Source organism: Pinus tabuliformis, chromosome Q (genome assembly GCF_031772625.1).
Source record: "Pinus tabuliformis cultivar Carrire ecotype Pingquan chromosome Q, CPIR1, whole genome shotgun sequence".
Lineage (NCBI taxonomy): Eukaryota > Viridiplantae > Streptophyta > Pinopsida > Pinales > Pinaceae > Pinus > Pinus tabuliformis.
Window position 1 is genome coordinate 682627271 of NC_142296.1, and position 9788 is coordinate 682637058.

The window sequence follows — 9788 nt, forward strand, 5'->3', positions numbered from 1 at the left end:
GCATGTTAGAACCTGCAACAAGCATATCATCTACATACAATAATAATATAATATAGCTGCCATAATTTTCCTTTTGAGATAAACACAATGATCAGAGTGACATCTAGTATAACCTTGTTCAAACATAAACCTGTCAAATTTTAGATACCACTACCTTGGAGCTCGTTTTAAGCCATACAAGCTCTTCTTCAACCTGCACACTATTTTCTCATTCCCTTTTACCTCATATCCTTGTGGCTGCTGCATATATATCTCTTCCTCCAAATCCCCATGGAGAAAGGTTGTCTTTACATCTAACTACTCAAGATGCAAATCTTTAACTTCTACTAGACTTAAAAGAGTTCTGATTGAAGTCATTTTAACAACAGGAGAAAATATTTCATCAAAATCAATACCTTTCTTCTGTGCAAACCCCTTCACTACAAGTCTAGCTTTGTACCTTTGTTTTCCTCCATCTTCTTCCTTCAGCCTGTAAACCCATTTATTCTGCAATGTTGTTTTACCTGTAGGCAACCTGACTAAGTCCCAAGTATAGTTATGTGCTAAGGAGTCCATCTCTTCTTTCATGGCTTACTCCCACTTCTTCCTGGTTTCTACCTGCACTGCTCCTTCATAACATTCTGTGTAGAAATTTTGAATAATTTAACACATTCAACAGAGATTATCCTGATCATGTACTATTGCGGAATACATACACAATACATAAGCTCCTCTACGTGGATCATCAATATAGCAGCATCAATAACAATAAAACATCAAGAGCATTCACACATTAACACAGTATGTAACCCGGGGAAAGCATCTCGCTAAAAACCCCACACTATCTGTATATTAATGATTGAGACCATGTACATTACAAAGTACAATGCTTATCACAAGCAATCCAGTACCAGGTCCACCTGTTACACACAATACAGCTAAGATCTGATCTCCAAATCTATTCCACTACTTCCCTGCCTCCACTGCTCAATACCTGCTCAAGAATGAATGAGAATGGTCTACCAAACTAGTATTTCACCTCCAAATAATCACTCACAATGTGTAAGACGTGAGCAGAAGCTACAAATTGGGAAAATACATGACCAAACTCATTGGCATACTCAATCCCTTGATTGTGCAAGATCTGATGCACAACTATAGTCACAACTGATAGCAATCTGATTCTCTAACACCTGTCCCTGCTGAACTGAACATGCACTGACATGCAACTGAGTTAACTGATGTATTCTATAGTTTTATTATGAGTTCATAATTATTTTAACAACTCATCATTAGTCTATTTGCAGTTAGACTAACTACAACTAGTTTAACCAAGTCAAACTGAACACAACTCCATCAACTCCACAATCAACTCCACCAAACTCAACTGATTGAGTACTAACTAAAGTCATGCATGCAACAACTCAACTGACTCATAAGAAAAGCGTACTTCCTTATGACAGCTGCATGGGCCACATCTGTAGCTCAAACTGAAGTGCTCCAAGAGAATAAGATCAAGTTTATAGTCCAAATATTATTATGAGACAATAATATTTGACTTTTCTATTTTTGACAGCCAGTCTAAAAATAGACTTTGATCACCCACACTATGGTCACCCACACTTTGTTCACCCACATTGTGATCACTCACACTGTGATCACTCACACTGTGATCACTCACACTGTGGTCACCCACACTGTGATCATCCACACTATGATCAAAAATAGAACTTGCGCCATAATTTGCCTGCGGGCCCACTTAGTGAAGGCGACTCTTTTCACTAAGCTCCATCATCTTGTTTCAATCTCAACACTCCCTCTCAACAAGATATGGATTATCAGCAACCCCTATCCTTCCTCGGTGGTACTTGAATTTGCTCTTGGTGAGAGCCTTCGTCAGAATATTAGCATCCTGATCCTCCGTTGGAATGTATGAAAGCAACATGATCCTCCGCTGCACACAATCTCTTATATGATGGTACCTGATGTCAATATGCTTAGATCTATCATGAAATACAGGATTAGCCGAGAGTTTAATGCAACTCTGGTTATCACAGTAAATCACAGTAGGATCCAAATGAGAACCAAACAAACCAACCAGGATCTTCCTCATCCATATAGCCTCGCATGCAGCCAAACTTGCTGCCATATACTCGGCCTCCGCTGAACTGAGTGCCACGGATCTCTGCTTCCTGCTATACCAAGAAACTGCTGTCGATCCAATACTGAAGACCCCTCCTGATGTGCTCTTTCTGTCCGTTGGGCTCCCTGCCCAATCTGCATCCGTGAAGCCACATAGCTTCACCTCATCCTCCTGTATGTACCACAAACCATATCCCAATGTGCCTCTCAAGTAGTGCAATACATGCTTGCCCGCCTTCCAGAAGAGCTTGGTAGGCTTAACCATAGCTTGTGAAAGCTGGTTAACTACATAGCATATATCAGGTCGTGTATTGACCAAATACATCAGTGACCCCACCAACTGTCGATAAACAGTGGCATCCACTTCTTCTCCTGAAGTGGCATCCTCCTTCCTCCAACCTCCAGGAAGAGGAGTATCAACAGGCTTGCAGCCATGCATGTTGAACTTCTCCAGTATCTCCCGAGCATACTTGCCCTGAGAAACAAACAGTCCACCACTGCGCTGCCATATTTCCAATCCTAGGAAATAGTGAAGGAGGCCCAAGTCCTTCATCTCAAACTCTGTAGCAAGATCCTTCTTGCATGACAGTATCAACAGCGCATCACCCGTTAGAATCAAATCATCAACATACAGTACAATGATAAGAAACTTACCCTCCACCACAATCTGGTATAGCTTAGGATCCGCCTCGCTCTTGTAGAATTCAAGTCCTGTGAAATAGCTGTCTATCCGTGTGTACCAAGCACGTGTTGCTTGCTTCAACCCATACAACGCTCTCTTGAGCCTGCACACATGCGACTTGCTACTGAAGACCTCAAAGCCTTCGGGTTGCTCAATGTGCAACTCCTCCTCAACGACTCCATTGAGGAACGCAATCTTCACATCCATCTGATGAATGTGCCATCCCATCTGCGCTGAGAGAGCAAGAATCGTCTGTATGGAAGAATACCTTGCGACAGGTGCAAAGGTCTCCTCATAATCGATCCCCTCTATCTGTGAAAAGCCTTGGGCAACAAATCTTGCCTTGTACTTCTCCACACTCCCGTCAGCTACCTTCTTGACCTTGTAGATCCATCTCGAACCCACCACTGATTTCCCTTCCGGTCTAGGAACAATCTCCCATGCACTGTTTCTGACAATAGAATCATACTCTTCCACCATGGTGTCTACCCATGCGGGATCCTCCACAGCTTCCTCGAAAGAGGATGGCTCAGTCACAACACACTTGCTCATCAGAGCCATGTATCCAGTGTACCGATCAGGTGACTGTCTCTGCCTGCGTTGGGCTGTAGGTGGTCTTACAACTTTCTCTGCATCTTGAGCCAGTCGCTCAGCTTCTGTCAAGCGCTTTCGCCCTCTGATGGTTGGCGCTACATGAGTGGTCTCTTCCACTCCGTGAACCTCGTCCTGTGGCTGATCCACATCCTGAAGCTCATCCTTAGGAACTAATAGCTCCTCATTTGCATGCAAGTGTAGCTCCCTCTCAAGCGAACACTTCATGGCTTTCTCCTCCTGAAATTTTATATCCCGTCGCACAATAGTTTTACCACTGTCTAGCAAATACACACGATAGTTGTGGGGCGTATCAGTGTACCCCACAAATATCCCAACCTCTGTGGTCAGCTCCAACTTCTTCCTGGCATCCTTCGTCACATGCATGTAAACGTTAGCACCAAAAATCCTCAAATGAGAAAGATCAGGCTTCTTACCAGAATAAGTCTCCTCAGGTGTACTCATGCCAAGTATCCTATGAGGACAACGGTTCTGCACATAAACTGCTGTATTGCATGCTTCCGCCCACAAGTGAAGGGGTAGGCCCTGATCATGCAACATTTCCCGTGCAGCACCCACAATCGTTTTGTTCTTCCGCTCAGCTACCTCGTTCTGCTGTGGGTTATGGGGAGCTATGAGCTCTCTACGAATCCCTTCTGCCTTGCAGAAATCCTTGAACTCGTCTGAGATGTATTCACCACCATTATCGCTCCTAAGAGCCTTCACCTTCTTCCCCGACTCCTTCTCGACCAGTGCTTTGAATTCACAGAACTTTGAATATGTCTCGCTCTTCTTCTGCATGAAGAAGATCCAGCACTTACGAGAGAAATCATCAACAAAAATCACATAATACCTATGTTTTTCTGTCGAAGCAACTGAGAAAGGTCCACACACGTCTGTGTGAATTCTCTCAAGGATCGTCATGGCGCGACTATCCTTCTCGTGAAAGGTGGCTTTCACAAACTTCCCCAAAGTACACCCCTTGCACTGATTTGACGGCGCAAGTGTTCCTTTAGGGAGCCCTGTAGTGATCAGCTGCAGTATCTTCAAGGCTCCATGGTGAAGGTGACCCAATCTCCTGTGCCACAACTCGCCATCATCCCGGCTCACCAATCCTTCTGCCTTGCCCGCCATTGTTGCGTATCCATCTACATGCAACTGATAAAGGTTCATCACTTGAACCCCTATCTTCCGGGTCTCACCAGTTGTCTTGCTGCGCAGGAAAGCCTTTCCCTCGCTGAAAACAACATCATACCCCTTGTCTTCTAACATCGCCACTGAGATGAGATTCTTCGTCAATCCTGGAACATGCATGACTTCCTTCAATACGAAGGGTTTACCAGACTCCCTCTCAAAGGAAATGGTACCGATACCGGTCGCACTGTATCTACCATCATCGCCCATCTCGATGTGCACTCCAAGATCTTTGTCCTCCAGATCAGAGAACAAATCTCTATCTCCCGTCATGTGAAAAGACGCACCACTGTCCAAGAACCACACTGATCCCATCACACTTGAAACCAAGCATGTGATCAATGAAAAATCAAGCTCAAACTGTGAGGCTAGAGCCTCTCCTGCTGAAGATCCAACAGCCTGCTTGTTCTTCTTCTTCTGCGGACAATTAGTGGCATAGTGTCCGTGCTGGTGACAGTGAAAACACTTCACCTTGGACATGTCCTGCTTCTTGCCTTTCGCACCGGAATGAGAAGCTTTGTCATTCTTCACTTTCTTTGCTTTGGCAGCCAAAGCGCAATTCTCTTCATCAGATACCTTTGATGAAGATCCATTCTCACCTTTATTGTTTCTGAGTTTATCCTTGAGTGCCAGGTCACTCTTGCTTTGGAATAACATTTGCAATCCGTTGAAAGACATTTCAACAACACTGCTGCAAATTCGATTTCCACCAGCTCAAACTCAACTGCTTCCGATCTAAGATTCGTGAGAACACAATATTTCTCGTACAGAGATTGACTATATGGGCATTCACCGGATATCTCACCTTCCAAAGGAAGGATGAATCCAGAGGCTACCTGACCCGATTACAGACTCTGCCTGAAGAAATAGAATGTAAACACTTCCTGAATAGTAGATCTGATGATCAATCCTCGCTTGATATCCTGTAAAAATCTCTTCTACAAATCAAGCTGCTCTGATACCATGTAGAAATTTTGAGTAATTTAACACATATTCAATAGAGATTATCCTGATCATGTACTATTGCGGAATACATACACAATACATAAGCTCCTCTACGTTGATCATCAATATAGCAGCATCAATAACAATAAAACATCAAGAGCATTCACACATTAACACAGTATGTAACCCGGGGAAAGCATCTCACTAAAAACCCCACACTATCTGTATATTAATGATTGAGACCATGTAACATTACAAAGTACAATTCTTATCACAAGCAATCCAGTACCAGGTCCACCCGTTACACACAATACAGCTAAGATCTGATCTCCAAATCTATTCCACTGCTTGCCTGCCTCCACTGATCAATACCTGCTCAAGAATGAATGAGAATGGTCTACCAAACTCGTATTTCACCTCCAAAGAATCACTCACAATGTGTAAGACGTGAGCAGAAGCTACAAATTGGGCAAATACATGACCAAACTCATTGGCATACTCAATCCCTTGATTGTGCAAGATCTGATGCACAACTATAGTCACAACTGATAGCAATCTAATTCTCTAACACCTGTCCCTGCTGAACTGAACATGCACTGACATGCAACTGAGTTAACTGATGTATTCTATAGTTGTATTATGAGTTAATAATTAGTTTAACAACTCATCATTAGTCTATTTGCAGTTAGACTAACTACAACTAGTTTAACCAAGTCAAATTGAACACAACTCCATCAACTCCACAATCAACTCCACCAAACTCAACTGATTGAGTACTAACTGAAGTCATGCATGCAACAACTCAACTGACTCATAAGAAAAGCGTACTTCCTTATGACAGCTGCATGGGCCACATCTGTAGCTCAAACTGAAGTGCTCCAAGAGAATAAGATCAAGTTTATAGTCCAAATATTATTATGAGACAATAATATTTGACTTTTCTATTTTTGACAGCCAGTCTAAAAATAGACTTTGATCACCCACACTATGGTCACCCACACTTTGGTCACCCACATTGTGATCACTCACACTGTGATCACTCACACTGTGGTCACCCACACTGTGATAAAAAATAGAACTTGCGCCATAATTTGCCTGCGGGCCCACTTAGTGAAGGCGACTCTTTTCACTAAGTTCCATCATCTTGTTGCAATCTCAACATTCTGGTTCACCAGAATCAGTCTAATGAAGGAGAGTATCATTCAAGGGGTCTACTTATCCTGGTAGATCTTCTAACACCACTTTCAGGTGTTTGAAGTTCTTGTTGTTGTTGTGGTTGTTTTTCTGGCTGTTGATCATTATGATTTTCAGGCACCATCACTTTTCCTGTGTTATCGTCAAGCACTATGTATTCTTTGTTTTCTTTTTCTTATTTCTTTTCCTGCAACTGATTCTTATACAAGAACTTTTCATTGAATATTACATCTCTGCTCTTAATGATTTTGTGATTTTCATAATCATATAAGCGATAACCAAAATCATTAACACCATATCCAATAAAGGTACATTTCTTTGATTTTGCCTCAAGCTTTGTTCTATTTTCTTTGTTAATGTGGACAAAAGCTTCACAACCAAAAGTCTTTAAAAATGAGTAGTTTACCTTTTTACCTATCCATGCCTCCTTTGGAATACCACCATCCAAGGAACTTGAAGTCCCTCTATTTATTAGATAAACAACAGTGTCTACAGCATCTGCCCAAAATTGTAAAGACAATCCTGCATGCAATCTCATGCACCTTGCACGCTCCATGATTTTCCTGTTCATCCTTTTTGACACACCATTTTCTTGTGGTGTTCCTGGAACTATCTTCTCTCTATGAATTCTGTTCTCTGAACAGTACCTATCAAACTCTTTGCTGCAATATTCACCTCCATTATCTGATCTGAGACACTTCAACCTTTTCCCTATCTCATTTTCAACCAAAGCTTTCCATTTCTTGAAAGTATCAAATACATCAGATTTATTTTGAATACAATAAATCCAGGTTTTTCTAGTTGCATCATCAATAAAAGTAACATGATAACGAGAGCCACCAAGAGATGATACCTGAGCAGGTCCCCATACATCTGTATGCACAAGCTCTAAATTTTCTATCTTCTTTTCTTTCCCAACTCTAAGGAATCTGATTCTCTTCTGTTTTCCATAAACACAATTCTCACAGAAGTCCAAATCAACATTCTTCAAACCCAGCAAAAAATTCCTTGATTGAAGAATCTTCATCCCCTTCTCACTCATGTGTCTGAGCCTATGATGCCATAATGTTGCATCTTCTCCTGTAGAGGTTAAAGCATTAACAGAATTATAAATACCATTGCATAAATACAATGTACCAACCTTTTCTCCTTTCGCTATTACCAGGGATCCTTTACTGACCTTTTAGGTTTTATTTGTGAAAGTAGTTATTCAACCTTCACCTCCCAACTACCCTGTTGAAATCAGATTTTTCTTCAGATCTGGAACATGCCTTACCTTCTTCAATAGCCACTGATTTCCATTTTGTTGTTTTATGAAAACTGTACCCATTCCAACGATTTTACAGGGTTTATCATCACCCAATCGAACTTGTCCAAAATCTCCTTGAACATAATCATGAAAATGTTTCTTATCAGGTGTGGCATGGAATGAGGTCCCTGAATCTACCACCCAGGCATCAATAATATTTTCTAATGAAAGAATCAAAGAATCTTGCAACACATCACCTATTACATTCGCTTCATGATTAGTTTCTTGTTGCGCATCTCCTTCTTTTCCCTTCCGAGACTTGCAGTCTTTCTTCAGGTGTCCTTTCTTCCTGCATTTCCAGCACACTATCCCCGATCTAGACTTGGATCTGCCTTTTCTTGACTTACTGCGATATCCTGGGCTCTTTCCTCTTTCCATTTTTCTTCCTCTAGTCTCTGTAGTCAAAGCATTACTTGATGTCTCACCAGAGATTTTCTATCACATTTCCTCACTAAGGATTGCACCAACCACATCATCAAACTTTAAAGTACTAGATCCAGAGACAGAGTTACTAATGGCCATAACTAAACCATTCCAACCTTCTGGCAATGAGCATAGAAATAACAAAGCCCTAACTTCATCATCAAAATTTACCCCTACAGAACTTAACTGACTTGTAACTGTATTAAAATCATTCAAATGGTCTGCAACAGATCCACCTTCTGACATCTTCATATTAAATAAACGCTTCATAAGAAATACCTTATTTGAGGCCAAGGGTTTTTCATATAGTTTGGCCAATGCCGACATTAAACCCTATGTTGTCATTTCCTTTGAAATATTAAACGCTACCGATGCCGCTAGGCATAGCCGTATTGTTCCAAGTGCCTTTTTGTCCAGAATATCCCATTCCGCGTCTGTCATACTCGCCAGCTTCTTTGTCTTTCCACTCAATGGTAGGTACAGATCTCTCTGATATAGATAATCTTCCATCTGCATCTTCCACAGCTGGTAGTTTTGGTCGTTGAATTTTTTGACCCTAAACCTACCATCTTCCGCCATTGCTCCCACTCGAACCAGGAACCCTTCTCTCCTACGAGTTTATCAGCCAAATAGACCTTTGGCTACTCGTCGGCTAGAAAATTATATATATTACAGAGCAATGGAACACATAAAATATTGCAGAAATATAAACACAGAAAACGCATTAAACAAGAGAGACACAGATATACGTGGTTCACCTAGTTTGGGCTACGTCCATGGAGAAACAACCAATCCTTCCTTTTATATTATCCAGCAAACTGAAGAGATAAAACCTACAACAGATCCACTGTAACACCCTCTTCTCTCTCAATATCCTCTCTCTTCCTCACTCAGAATCCAAATATCCATAGACACAATACAATTCCCTGATATATAGTGAGGGCTTGCCTTCTAGGGCAAAAAACCTAAATTAAACATAACTTCTACCATCAGATCACCGCCTAATGAACGGCCCAGATTGACTAGAAATTACTAGATTTTTACAAGGCAATTTTACATCTATTTTTAGCTTCGAGGGCGCTGCCCCCGCACCCCCCCACGTGGAGGGGTGTACAGTCTTCCTGGGGTATACATCCGGCTGAAACCTTTGAATATAGAAGATAATCAGGCTCCACACCCAACACAACTCAATGAACATCAGAAAGAGAATTTCATGGCCATAAAGTATCGACTAGCATCCAAAAACACACCACTCTATATATTCAAAAACATTGTCAGGAATGAGTCAAAAGGACGCCAAATGCTATGATCTATAACAACAGCCTTCAT